This window comes from Narcine bancroftii, chromosome 3, assembly GCF_036971445.1.
Source record: "Narcine bancroftii isolate sNarBan1 chromosome 3, sNarBan1.hap1, whole genome shotgun sequence".
NCBI lineage: Eukaryota > Metazoa > Chordata > Chondrichthyes > Torpediniformes > Narcinidae > Narcine > Narcine bancroftii.
The window spans coordinates 365,530,717-365,545,329 of NC_091471.1; the positions used below are offsets into that span (position 1 = coordinate 365,530,717).

General features: G+C 39.6%; 1 protein-coding gene and 1 long non-coding RNA gene across 4 annotated transcripts in view; one reads left to right on the top strand and one right to left on the bottom strand.

The window, feature by feature from the left end:
* sdk2b (sidekick cell adhesion molecule 2b) overlaps positions 1-14,613 on the top strand; it is a 662,520-nt gene that overhangs the window by 624,955 nt on the left and 22,952 nt on the right. The window lies entirely within an intron of this gene.
* Positions 1-14,613, bottom strand: part of LOC138759552 (uncharacterized) — a 67,600-nt gene that overhangs the window by 3,592 nt on the left and 49,395 nt on the right. The window contains exon 5 of one of the 2 annotated variants that reach the window (XR_011354920.1): positions 11,585-14,009. The exons of the other annotated variant lie outside the window; for it this stretch is intronic. This is a non-coding gene — a long non-coding RNA (uncharacterized lncRNA). Of the gene's footprint in view, positions 1-11,584; positions 14,010-14,613 lie in introns of those variants that run through there. 2 annotated transcript variants of the gene reach the window in all.

The window sequence follows — 14,613 nt, forward strand, 5'->3', positions numbered from 1 at the left end:
TCAAAAAGTTTACTTCCTGAAAGAAAATTGCAGATTATGATGGATACTTTCAAACTAAACGCAAAGAAAATTTGAGATTTGCTGCATGCTGTAGGAAGTTGGAGAAACATCAAATTAGCTTTTATTGAATTTCGCCTGTTTAATCACATGATGACGCTGACACATTTCGTTAGTTCAACTGACCTAAAAATGTTTTGCTGTTGATTTCGGTTTGTACTCAGCATCTGATGCCTCTCATGTCAGTGTCCAACAAGAGTCGGTCGGAATTGATGGATTCCAGTGCCCTGAATCCGCTCTTCCATGGTTGCATTATGCTGGTGAAACCTTTCCCCATGTTCGTCACTGACGGCACCAAGATCAGCAGGGAAGACGTCCAAGTGCAGAAAAAGAATTTTCAACGACATGTTGCACTTCATGGTTTTGTACGTTTGAAGTAACTTAAAATATGACAGGAGATCACAAAAATAGGTTATATCTAACAAAATTGGTACGTGATTTGGGAAATTTCAAGGTGATTTTCATGATCAGCAGGCCAAAATTCATAAAAAATACACCCCAAAGTCTTCAGGAAGCATAATCTTCATTGTCCAGTGTTAACAAACCTCTAAACTTGATTCTGACCTCAAAATGATCAAGTCATTTATTGTCCTCCCAGTGCTCAAACTCATGTCTTTTTTCCTTTAAAAGCAAATGGATGCTTTGGCTATCTATCTGCTGTCTCAGCTTACATCAATGCACACTACTAGGGCAAACCTTCCTGGCCACTTGGTTGAGGGCCATATTGGGCCATTACGCCATGTTATGAAAGGTGAGAAGTAGAATGTTTTAAAAACTAACTATAAATGTGCAGTTCCATCACCATCTTAGAAATGAGCTGCATATTATTTTACTGACTTGTAGAGTTTAAAGGTGGTTCATTTTAAAGATCCTTTGGGGGTAGAATTTGCTTATTGACCAGTTTTAAGGGATCCTTGAACTTTACTCCCATTTTCCATCAGACTGGGCGGCAATATTTGGCGAAGAAAAATAAAACTGTTCAAAGTTGTGAAATTATATATTTTTTTTAAACTGCAGATCCAACAGTTGTTTCTCCTTACAGACTGGTTTAGTTTCAAACTGGAATTTTTCATCAGGGAATTGGCAGAAACTATTTGTGTTGTATTTATTGTTTGGTTTAAGGTTTCCTTGATTATTTTTCCCTTATCAACTTCCATCCACAGTGGGATATCCATCTGTCAGATCTTAAAGTGGACAGAATGGTTTCAAGACTGGCCGTCCTGAATTTTTTATGACTGAAAATAGATGGGATCAGCCTGCTTGTTGCACGCTTGAATATTTTTGGCTCCTCTGAAGTGTAAAGTTTACGCAGGAGCAACTGAACCATGCCGAGGAGAAAAATATCAAATCCCGGTCTGCATTGAAGCAGCAAGAGAGAGCTTCTGATCCTTTCCCTAGGTCATTTTCAGAATTAAGGGAAGAAAGTCAAAATGCCCCTGGTCATAATTAATTTCCAGTACAAATTTAAAAGCTGACCCAAACATGGCTCAACCATCACCAATCTAAGGCCACAGACCAGTAGGGTTGTTAAAGTCCAAATATCCTATTATCCTGATCAAGAATTATTAAGGAACAGCAGATACATGTGGTAACACTAAACAACTTATGTCAAGCTAGATAAAGCACAGAAGTATTGCTATTTCTAAATGCAAGTATTGTGTCAGAACTCAACTCGACCATAACCTTGAAAATATTCAGGTCCCCTTGAGATCAGGTCAGATAACCAGGTTCTACTAACCAGTGCCCTGCCACAGAGATTGAATGTGACATCTTAAGTTCAGCTTTGGTATCACCATGTTTGAATAGGTTTAGATCACTCCTTCTGACCATTGGAAGAACCACCATGTCCAGAAAAATCTACCCACAGTTAGGAATCACAGGAGATTGTAAAAGCAGATACCTTTTAAAAAAAAAAATATTTTTCACACTATGAACCATATTGACCAAAAGTAAAAGCGGAAAAAAAATCTTTGGACCAGTTAAAACAATTGTTAATTTTGTATTCACTGACAATCATTACATATCTAATAAATTAGATTAAATTGATTTTATAGGTGTCTCAGTTGCTGAATTTAATTTTGGGGAAAAAAAAATCACATTACTTTTGTATTTTAGAATGATAACACTCTCCTGGAGGTGAACAGATGTGATCAATCAAATTCGTGACCTCTCTAGTATTACCAACATTTTTTTTGTTTTAAGATTCAAGATGCTTTTATTGTCATGTGATAAAACAGAAAATTTAATATTACACACAATTTCTTTTGGTCTGCCGAAAGGCAGACAAAGAGTCGCCATTTATTTGCCTGGTGTCCCTTAGAGAAATGAGAAGCAAAAGAAAGTCCCTTCAGAGTCACTGAGTATCCATGGATTTGCCTCCAGCGTTCTTCCAGCATCTGCAGCCGCAGAGACTCCTATCCACTGGCCACGCGAGCTCCAGATCCAAACCTCTGATACGATCAGGAAGCCTTTAGTGCCTGAGGCCCATTATTTTTTATTCCACCATCTGTAGAATTATATGCTGACTGATTCAGTCTGAGTAAACTGTTGAGATGGGAACAGCGCTGTGAAGGTAAATCTAACGTCCTTAGAATTCATATTAAAATTAAGGTGTCCTGTGCACAACTTCTCTGAGTTTTGCTTGCAAATGGGGGAGCCAGAGATGATATTTTGGAAAGCTTAACCATTGAGGGCTGTAGTTGAATTTGTTTAAGCTAAAACCAGGATACAAACTAAAAAACAGCAGCTGTCTTGTATTGGACCACAGAGATATCCCATTTTTTAAACAGTGAACTTTCCAATTTCTCTGGATAATCAGCTGCCTCTGGGTGCCAGTGCCTAAATAAATGTCCAAACTTACATTTTATGGATGCCTGATGACAACCTCCTACTAACTGGCCTTTTCCCCAATCATGAGATTCACATACGTATAAATTTTGCCATATGTAGGGGTGAGGACAAATCCTGATGGCAAATGAGGGCTAAAGGAAGCTACTGAACTGTATGCAAGCTATCAAACACTTCTGATGTTCACAAGCACTTAAAAATGATAACATTTCAAAATTTCCAAACAATTAAAATCATTTAACAAAATACTATGAATTCAGAAATATAAACAGTGGAATACTTGCAATGCTCTCTTTACAACTATTCTCCATTTATTGTTTCTGCATCAAGTCTATCGATGCAGATTCAATGGACTTGAAGCTGGAAAATAGCACAGTTTACTCTTCCAATGGGATCCATAGGAATTCTATGTGAAATAAAATCAGGAAATGGCCTGCAAAGAGCAGAATGCGTGGGGAAGTTTCCTATCAAATTGTAGATTAACTAATTACATCCAGAAAAGATTTCATGAATTGTAATTAGACCTCTAACTGTCTTGCAGATTAGAAATGTTAGTTTCAACTGTGTGCATTCAAATCTTTGAGCTATGTTTTTAGTGTGGGGTGTTTCTGTCTGCCTGACGTAATTGTTGGAGGAAATCTCTGGGGAGCTTGTGTTCTCAGATCCCTATCCGCTCTCTGTGTGCAATGCCTCGATCATGCCTGTCTCAGTGTCTGCTACAGAGTGCAATCTAACATTCAATCACGCACTGATCCTTGGAGAGCAGCCAGTGCACATATTCATGGTTGATCTTGTTTATATTTTGGGGGTTTTTTGTAGCCACTGAGCTGTTAATGTTTACAAAGTTTATTCTTTTCCTCTGGGTCATGATTAAAGGGGTTCTTTTCTCATTCACTTTCATTGTCAGCAGGCTTAAAAATCATAATTTTTTCTCAATGAACATTCTATGAATTAGAGAATGGGGAAAGACAATTAATTTCAGGTTAAGATACCTTGATTAGTGAAAGTAAGTTTGAAATGGGTCAAAGGAGTGCAATTTTGTGAGATAATTGTAAGAGGGTTTCAAAGGGATAGAAACTGAAGGTGAATAAGTCAAGCTACTATTTACATTCACCAAAAAAGTATTATTTTTATTATAACCATATAACAATTTACAGTACAGAAACAGGCCATATCGGCCCATCTATTCAGCACCGATTTACGTGAAACTCCACTAGTTCCACCTACCCATTCCCTTGCCCATAACCCTCCAACCCCCTCACATTCATGTAACCTCCTCTTAAATGATAGAATTGACCCTGCCGCAACTTCCTGTTCCGGTAGATCATTCCACTCAGCCACCACTCTCTGAGTGAAGAAGCATCCTCTTAGATTACTCCTAAAGTTTTGCCCCTAACCCTTAACTTATGGCCTCTTGTTCCAATCTCCCCTACCCTCAAGGGAAAGAGCCTATTCACATCTACTCTATCTATTCCCTTCATAATTTATCAAATCCCTCAACCTTGTATGCTCCAATGAATAAAGTTCCAGCCTACTCGATCTTTCTCTGTATTCTAGATACTGCAATCCAGGCAACATTTTCATAAACCTTCTTTGCACCCTCTTAACTTTATTTATATCCTTCCTATAATTTGGAGACCAGAACTGCACACCAAACTTGCCCTCACCAATGCCTTAAACAGTCTCAACATCACCCCCTAGCTCCTATATTCTATGCTATGATTTATAAAGGCTAGCTTACCAAAAGCCTTCTTCACCACCCTATCTACACGGGAATCCACTTTCAAGGAACGCCGAACCATTATTCTGAAGACATCCATCAGTGCTAAGATATGGTGCCTTTGGTACTCATAGCTCAGAATAGACAATTCCTGATGATTGATAAAATATCAGAGCTGGCAAGAAAATTAACAAGGAGGATCTTCACTTTTAAACCTAATCTTTGCCCAAAATATTTAAGCAAGTTCTTCTGGGATGAAAGTTTAAAGGAGTTCTGGAAGATTAAACATTTCCCACCACCACCACCACACATCCTATTTCTGAAATAAAACGTCTTAAAAGGACAACTACAGTGATTCCTAGAATGCATGTGCCACAGTCGTATAAGTTTGAAAGGCAGAAAATGTAAGAGAAAGAGATGTCCCTTTATTCTTCCACGCTGTTAAATAAAAATGGCGGGACTGCCAGACGACTGCAACGACAGGGCTGCCGCTGGCGCCAAACTACGGGGAGGGGAGAATCAGCGCTCCTCTGCAAGGTTCTACCACCCAGTCCAACTACCAACGGGTCCATACAGGCTTTAAGCAGCCTGTTAAATGAGCCAGGCGTTTTATTTAAAAATCTTGCGAGCATAGGATCTGGGCCCAAGATGACGGGGCCTATGTTCAGCAGCAGCTGGACACCAGGGAAGCAGAGGAGACAACCCACGGGATGGTAACCATGGTGATGGACCAGTGAGGGGCCTTGAGGCTGAAGAACACAGGCGACGAGCTGTTGGCGAGGCAAGGAACCCATGCAGCCTGCTGCCGACTGCCGTCAAAGGACTCACTCTAAGCTGCAGACAACTGGAGACAGACTCAAGACTGGCTGAAGGGGTACCAGAGATCAGAACCTGGATGTAAGAGGGTGCTGAGGTTGGCTGCATGGTTCCTGAGGTTTGGATCTGGAGCTTGGGTTGCCAATGGTTTGGAATGAACTCTGTGGCTGCAGCTGCACTGGAGGCAAATCCACAGACACTCGGTGACTCTGGGGAGACTCTCTTTTGCTTCTCTTTCTCTGACTCTCACAGGCACCTGGCAATTTCTGCTGATGGCAAAACTGTATGTCAGACTAAAGGAAATTTCATATAATATTACACTTTTATTACATGACAATAAAGGAACCTTGAATCTTGATGAGAAATGCAGTGCCGCTAGTTTGAAGTTTCTTGTGGTTAGTGCAGTAGATATCTTGTCATTTTTATTCATGTTCACCTTGATGGTTGATAAATTATTTTTATTTCAAAGATGTATTTATAAAAATATATGCTAGAAACACAAAGCAGTACATGACTTTCTATACATTCATATTGTTCTAGGTCAAAATATTTGTAATGTCATCGAGTTGATATATTCCACATACAAAACACCAATGCACTCAGTGGTGTCAGGACCTTAGGTTCCAGTCCTTACCCACAAAGCCTTTGTGTTGGCTGAACCAAATTTCACTGCATCTCTTAGCACATATTCTAGCAGCCTGAAATATGCCTAGTGGTGGCATACTTACAGCTATCCTATACTGGAAGACCAACAAGTTTCAGGGAGATCAAAGTGTGTCTTTCACAGAATTGATGATCTTCCAGCAGATTCATACATTTACCAGAGATCTAATAGGAGGGCAAGATTTAGCTTCATAATTTTCACCTTCCCAGAAAACTTAACACTTTAATCTCACAACTCGGACCAATTAACTGAGCACAGACAAAAATATAAGTGTGATTTGCCTTCGTTATTCAAAGACCATCTGATCAAAAAATCTTTCTCCTCACAAATGAAAGGTAATCCTTTACTGCAATAAAACAGTGGTCAAGTTCCAGGCCAACCCAGGTCTGAGAGGTTCCATGTGCTGACAGGTGGGTGAATATAAACTCATTGTCCATGCATTTTGTTTAACAAAGGAAATTCAGCTTTGTTTTGTTGAGCCTTGCTTAGCCTAGATTCACAAATTGAACTTAGGTTCTGTTAGAATAAAAGCCTGTATTTCTTGGATCTATAAAATTGAATGATTTTAAATAGGTTGGTAAACAACATACACTGAACTTGCCCTTGTCAGGACTTGCACGACCAGATTCAATTGCTCTTTTAATTTAGCTCATACTAATGCTATTCATAGTTCAAGTGAGATATTAAAGTAAAGGAATCAATGGACTAAATAAAGCAAAATTAGAGTGCCCCTGGGTTGAAGCATATTCATGCTTTCTCTGACTGTATGTGACAAAGCCTGCTTTTTTTTGTGTGTCTAATGATTAAATGAGATGGAGCTCTCACGGACCAGAGGAAAAGGATTTGTATTTAACAGAGACCAGTCAAATGATATTGGACAGCAGCCAGATTGGGGGAGGGGTGGGTACATACATGATTGGTTGGAGAGCAGTGAAACTGGAGCCATTTTTGAAAGCTTTCACATCTAACTCTTTCCATCTGAAAGGACCTTTGTGTTTAAAATGAGGAGTGTGTTCTCAAAATTTTTTCTCTCCAAACCACAGACACATTTTCTTTTTTTGGCTATCATGGCATTTTAACTTGCAAACAAAATGGCCTTACTCTAACTACAGCCTTTTTGTCAACATTCAAAGAATTTGATGGGATTTCATTTCCAACTAAAGCCAGGCTTGTCTCAGTACTCTTTTTATTGAAAAATGTTGTTTGCATATTTTAAATGTTTAATATCTCTGCTACAACAGTGAATAGAAAAATTAAGTGAATGTTTTCTTGTATGACACATTTTGATTTCATTACTTTTACTCCTTGGTGCCTACAAAGCAAAATTTTAGCATTAAGCATTTAAAATATGCAAACATTTTTCAATAAAAATGTAGACAAAAAGATTTCATGTTATCACTTTTATTATCTACATATTCAGACTTACAGTTCATTATTATTTATCGAAACCATGCACTGTATGAAACCATAGAAAATGGAAAACATTTCCGTGCTTTTAAGATTTCAAGCAGATCTTGATTTTAAGTCATGCAAAGCTCAATTTTGGTCTAAAACTATGGCTGTGCATTCCTGTGTGAATTCCAGCTCATGGAACAGTTGTACCCTTACTTCTTTAGCAACACAGACTTTGTTGTCCAGAATTTCCTGAGAAATGCCAGCAGTTCTGCATGAAACTACTGCCGTTACTGTCAGAAGGCCTGGGATTCCTCTCAAAAAGTCCCAGACTTCTCAGGAAGTCCTCGTGGTTACTCTGAGGAGTCCAATGGAAGAAATCAATAATCTCCTGCAATTAACTGGCAGTTCTCCTGGAAGGTCTCTCTGCTTAAGCCATGGTGGGTTTAAATTCAGGAAAACCAATCATCTCAGGGGTGAGGAACATCACAAGGTAAGTACAGAGAACTGACACTGTTTTTCAATGAATTGTAATTTAAATGCATTGAATAGTTTATGCCTTTATTTGTTTTCTGATTAATTGTATCAACTTTCCAAGTTCAGACATATCATTGAATAGTTTCAAATGCTTTTCATTATTTGTGACCGTCAGCGATATCCTGCAGCTTTCAATCGTGTTCCAGTTTAACAGTTGGCAAACGCTCATGAGGTGAGGTTTGATCTGCAATTAATACATTGCTCTGGGAGGGGCTTGTTCAAGTCCTGGCATGAGATGCTATTTATGATTAGAAAGCCTTGATCTGTGCAGGGTCTCACCAACCATGTTGAATTGAACTGCATTCAGGAACCTGGCACGACAAAATCTGCTGCAATTAAATGTTGACCATGTGGTTAGAGGTGCAGGGAGCTATTGCATGTCAGAAAGTGCTCAATCCCTGAAAATTGTAGAGTGCCTTTATTCATTGGCATCCAATGAGAAATGATTGCTGTTCATTAATAAACTGGATACGTCATAAGCAAGGCCATATACACAGAGTTCAACAAGCTGAGCTCCACCATCCTCTACTGAACCCCAGAAATCCAGAGATGTATCATAAATCCCCTAATGGGGATTGAGCTCAAGCAGTGTATCGCTGAGCCCGTGCCCCCAGAATACATACAGACATACATACAGCATGGTGACAAGCCATTTTGGCCCATGAGCCTATTGCCACCCAATCACATTCAATTGACGTACAACCCCTGGTTTGCTTTGAACAGTGGGAGGAAACCAGAGCACCCAGAGGAAACCCATGCAGACATGGGGAGACCATACAAACTCCTTACAGACCGCTCGTGATTCGAAACCAGTCTCGATTGCTGGCGCTGCAGTGTTACACCAACCATGCTGCCCAATACTTTGACAACATTTTAAAAGAACCCAAGCATTATTGAGTTTATTATCGTATACATTGCACTCCAAAATTCTTCATTGGTGCAGGTTGAACAGGTGCTCAAGCAGAGAAGAAATATTCAGGAGAGCATATTGAGAACTTTGAGTCCATGTATCGAGAGCCCACTGAAACTCTGCAACATCTCAGCCAATGCATGAACCCTGAATGAAATATATTTAAGAGCCCATTTGGGAACATTAAATAAAGGGTCTTTTGGCATGAATTTTTTTTTTTCATTAATGTGGCTCCGGGTATTCTGCAAACCGTACAAATTCTTCTCAAGCGGATGAAACTGAAAATGCTGGAAACACTCATCAGGTCAGGCCGCATCTATGGAAAGGGTAACCGAGTCAAAGAAATTCTAAGGCACATTTTCAAATAATTGGTTTTGCCATGCCACACCTGAACATACAATGCTTTGAGTCGCAATTATGTTTGGTAATATGAAGTTTTGCACTCCATGAGATAAACACCAGTACAAAGCTTCATAGTATCATTAGACTCAGAATCAATATCAGGTTTATTGTCATGAACACATGTTATGAAATTTGTTGTTTTGCAGCAACAGTATTGTGGTACAAGGTGCAAAAACTACAATTCCATAAATACAAGATTGAAAAAAAAAACTCAAGCAAAAAATAGAAAAGGCGAGGTAATGTCCATAGGTTCATTGTCGATTCAGAAATCTGATGGCAGAAGGGAAAAAGCTGTTTTTGTACCACTGGGTGCTTTTCTTCAGGCTCCTGTACCTCCTTACTGATGATAGCAGTTGGAAAATAGCATGGCCTGGGTGGTGAGGATCCTCGATGATAGAAGATGCTTTCATGAAGCACCACCTCTTAAATATGTCCTTAATGGAGCGAAGACATGCCCATGATGGCACTTGCTGAGTTTACAACTCTCTATAGCCTGTTCCTGTCCTGTGGATTGATGCCTCCATACCAGACAGTGATTTGCAAGTCTTTGGAGACATACCAAATCTTCTCAAACTCCTAACAAAATATAGCCTCTGGCATGTGTTCTTCATTATTGCATTGACATGATGGTGCCAGGATAGGTCTTCAGTGACATTGACAGCCAGTAATTTGAAGTTTCTTACCCTCTCCACTGCTGACACCTCAATGAGGACTGGTTTGCATTCGCCTGGCTTTCCCTTCCTGAAGTCAACAATCAATTCCTTAGTTTCAAAAACATCGAGTGCAAGGTTATTGTGGTGCACTGTTAAGATAGAATCAGACACACACAAGGTAAAGACTGAACAACAGGCTTTAATCCACAAAGACCTCCACAGAGCCAGGCTGGTTGTGGCTGCAGCAACTCAGTGTGAGGTGGGCGCAGGCTTATATCCCGGAGGTTGATTGGCACCCGACCAAGTGGGGTTTGATCCATTAAGGCCGACTGATTGGCAGCCAGCCAGGTGTTGTCCTGTCCCCTTACATTCCTGCAGGCCTTACATTCCTGCAGGTACAGAGGTTTCCCCCTGCAGTAGGCCGGTGGTGGACCACCACAGTTATTCAACTAGTTGATCTATCTCACTTCTGTACAATTCCTCATTCCCATCTATGATTATGCTGACCACCAAGGTGTTATCAGCAAATTTGTAGATGGCTTTTGAATTATGGCTATCCACACAGTCATGGGGTAGAGAGGGTAGAGCAGTGGGCTTAACGCACATCCTTGAGGTGCACCTGTTGATTCTCATTGAGGAAGAGGTGTTACTGATCCAAACTGACTGTGGACTTTGGATGAGGAAATCAACCATCCAGTTTCAACGGGAAGTATAGAGGCTCAGTTTGTGAAGTTTTCTGACCAGTACTGAGTGGACGTAGCTGTTGAAAGCTGAGCTGCAATCAATGAAAAGCAGCCTGATATAGGTATTGATGTTGTCGTGGATGATCCAGAGCTGAGTGGAGAGCCAGTGAGATTGCATCTGCTATGGAACAATTGTGGGAGTAGGCAAATTGCAATGGGTCAGCTCTTTGCTTAGGTATGTGCTAATTTTGGCCATGACCAACCTCTCAAAGCATTTCATCATAGCAGATGTGAGTGGTACTGGGCGGTACGGTTGTCATTGAGGCAGCTCACCCAGCTCTTCTTGGTACCAGGGATGAGTGATGCCCTTTTGAAGCAGCTGGGAACCTCCAACGACAGAAGGAAGAGATTGAAAATATCTGTAGATTTTTGGGTACCCTGCCAGGTACGCCATCAGGGCCTGACGCATTGCGAGGGTTCACCCCCTTGACAGATGTTCTGACATTGGCCTCTGAAACAGATACAAGAGGTTTGCCAACTTCTGCAGATTCTCACTGGTCCTGTGGAATTCTCCTTTTCATAGTGAGTATAAAAGGTGTACAGCTCATCGGGAGGGAAGCTGATTAAAACAGGATTTTGCTTGAAGTGCAAATAACCATCCCCACAGCCAGCATTCTTTTGTAACTAGATCATTGCTGCTTAGGTTGATGTAAATAAAATGTGTACAACAGAGTCAAGAATGAATGGAGCAATTTAACAGTCTCAAATACTGGTCTTTCATAACTAATCTGTTTTTTACAATCACATATTGAAGAATATCAGAATTTTCAGCTTTGAAATGTGATTAAAACAAAAACAGAATAGTTAATAATCGATGATGTAAAAAAAAAGTTCACGGCAAGGTTGAGATGAAAATCTTCGTCAGAATCGGGTTTTATTGTCATGAACAAGTCATGAAATTTGGTGTTTTGCAAACATACGTATTATAACCATCTTATGACATTACTATAAGAAATAATAATAACAGTGCCCGAAAAGTAAGGCAGTGTCCGTGGTTCATTGATTGTTCAGGAATCTGAAGGCAGCGGTGAAAAAGCTATCCTTTTGCTGCTGAGTGCTTGTCTTTAGACTCCTGTACCTTTTCCACCCCCTGGGTGGTGGGGGTCTTTGAGGATAGAGGCTGCTTTTTTAAGACACTCCCTCATGTAGATGTCCTCAATGAATTGAAGACTGGTGCCTATGATGTTGCAACCCAAGTTAACAACCCTCTCGAGTTTATTCTTGTCCTGAGAGTTGGTGCCCCCATACCAGGCAGTGTTGCAACCAGCCAGAATGGTCTCCAAAGTACACGTGGAGAAGTTTATGAGAGTCTTCGGTGACCTACCAAATCTCCACAGACACCTCACAAAGTATAGCTGCTGGTGAGCCTTCTTTGTGATTGCATCAACGTGGAGGCTCCATAGATTTCCTAAATAAAGTCAATTTGAAGATATAATAACAGATACACTTATTGTTAAGAAATGTATTACTAACATGTATATAAATTTACAAGAAACCACAAAGAAAAAAGATTTATATAAATCAAAAATGTAATGGGAGATTTAAATATACAAATTCAAGAGGAGATTTGGTCTAAATTATGTCAAGAAAGTGTTACGAATACGGTAAATGTTAGATATCAAATGTTCAATATAATTTTCTTCATCAATTATATTATACTCCATTATAAATGGACTTGATTCCAATTATTCAGATACGTGTTTTCAATGTATGAAAGAAAAAGGGACTTTTTTGCATTCAATGTGCACTTGTGAAAAAGTGGAAGGGTTTTGGAATGAACTGAGTTTATTATTAGAACAAATTGTGAAGATAAATATACCAAAGGATCCAAGAATACTTTTACTTGGGGATATATATGAAAATTGTACAAAATTGAAATTGGATAAATATCAAGAAATTTTTTAAAAGTATTGCAATAGCAACTGCAAAGAAATCCTATAGCAATATTATGGAAAGATAAGGAAGGAAGTGTTATTAACTAGATGATATAGTGAGATGTGTAATTTTATACCTTTGGAAGAAATTACATATAGTTTAAGGAATCAAGTTGAAAATTTTTATAGAATTTGGAAAATGCATATGGATTTTATGAATAATTTTCCATCCCACCTATCCACTCCTCTTAATCAGTAATTATAATAATAATTAATGATTGTATATGCTAATATTGTATATAAAACAGTTGGTGTTTTCTTATTTCATTTCATTCTTTTTCTTTTGGGACGGAGGGGGGTTGGGGAGAAAAATTGCAAAAATACTTTTTTAGTATCATTAGATATGGATATTTGATCTATGTTTTATTCATTGTTTTGTTTTTATTTTGTAATGATACAAATAAATAAATTTTTCCAAAAAAAAACATGGAGGCTCCAGGACAGACCCTCAAAGATGTTGACACCCAGGAATTTAAAGTTCTTGACCCTCTCCATTACTGAGCCCTCAATGAGGACTGGGTCATGTTCCTCTTGAAGTCCACAATCATCTCTTTGGTTTTTCCAGATTTTGAACGCAAGGTTGTTGTCATTACACCATTCAACGAGCTGATCTATTTCCTTCCTGTACGCTTCCTCATTACCATTTGTGATTTTGCCAACAACTGTGGTGTCATCGACAAACTTGTAGATGACATTGGAATTGTGGCTGGCCACACAGTTGTGGGTGTATTACGAGTAGAACAATGGGCTAAGCAAGCATCTTTGGCGTGCACCTATGTTGATAATCAGTAAGGATGAGACGTTGTTTCCAATTCACACTAAGTAATGAGAAAGTCAAGGGCCCAGTTACAGTGTGGAGTACAGAGGCCTAGAGTTTGTAGTTCTTGACCAGCCCTGAGGGAATAATGGTTTTGAAGGCCGAGCTGTAGTCTATGAAGAGCAGCCGTATGTATGAATTGCTGTTTTTGAGGTGATCCAGAGCAGAGTGGTGAGCCAGCAATATTGAATCTGCTGTGGAGTGATTGTGATGATGGGCAAATTGCAGTGGGTCCAGATCTTTACTTAGATACATGTCAATTCTGGCCATGACCAGCCTCGCAAAGCAGTTCATCACAGTAGAAGTTAGTGCTACTGGGCAGTCGTTAGGCAGCCATTGCTACTCTTCTTGGGTACCGGGATGATTGATGTCCTTTTGAAGCTGGTGGGAACATCTGACTGCAACAATGAGAGTTGAAAATGTCCGTGAAGACTCCGGCTAGTTGGTTGGCATTAATTTTCAGTCCCCTGCCAGGTACGCCTCACCTTGCAAGGATTATGTCGTCACATAAACTTTCCTATGATGCATCAAAATAAAAAAAAGGCATGAATAATACGACCATTTAATCAATAGGCAATTAAAACAGATGGTCAAAGCCATAAAATCAAATGTTTTAGTATATCTAGAGAATACTAAAGCTGAGAGAATGCAGGTGTTCCTCCCCTTCATTCCTTTTCTCTCTCTAGGAATATTAATAGATCCCTAAGATGTTATTTATAAGCCTCCTTGTCACCAAGGCACCTTACCCACATAATCATTCTTTACACTTGCATCTGAGTACAATCACAGCCTCACCCAGCCTATTTTACATGATGTCCATAAGGAGAGAGAAGTAAAACATGTAAGTCTACAGACACCATGATTGAAGTAAAAACACATTGCTGGAGACCCTCAGCAGGTCAGATAGTAATTTATACAGTATAGCAGAGATAAAGATACATAAATAACATTTTGGGCCTGTGCCCTTCTTCAGGGAATGAGCAAAATGTCAGCAGCACCCGAACAAAATGATGGGAGAAGAGGGGTGGAGTAGGGACACAATTCCACAGGCAGGAGGTTATCGATGAATGAGGGAAGGGGAAGGAGAGCTGGAGGAAAGAAGACAGAAGGATGGGAAAGAG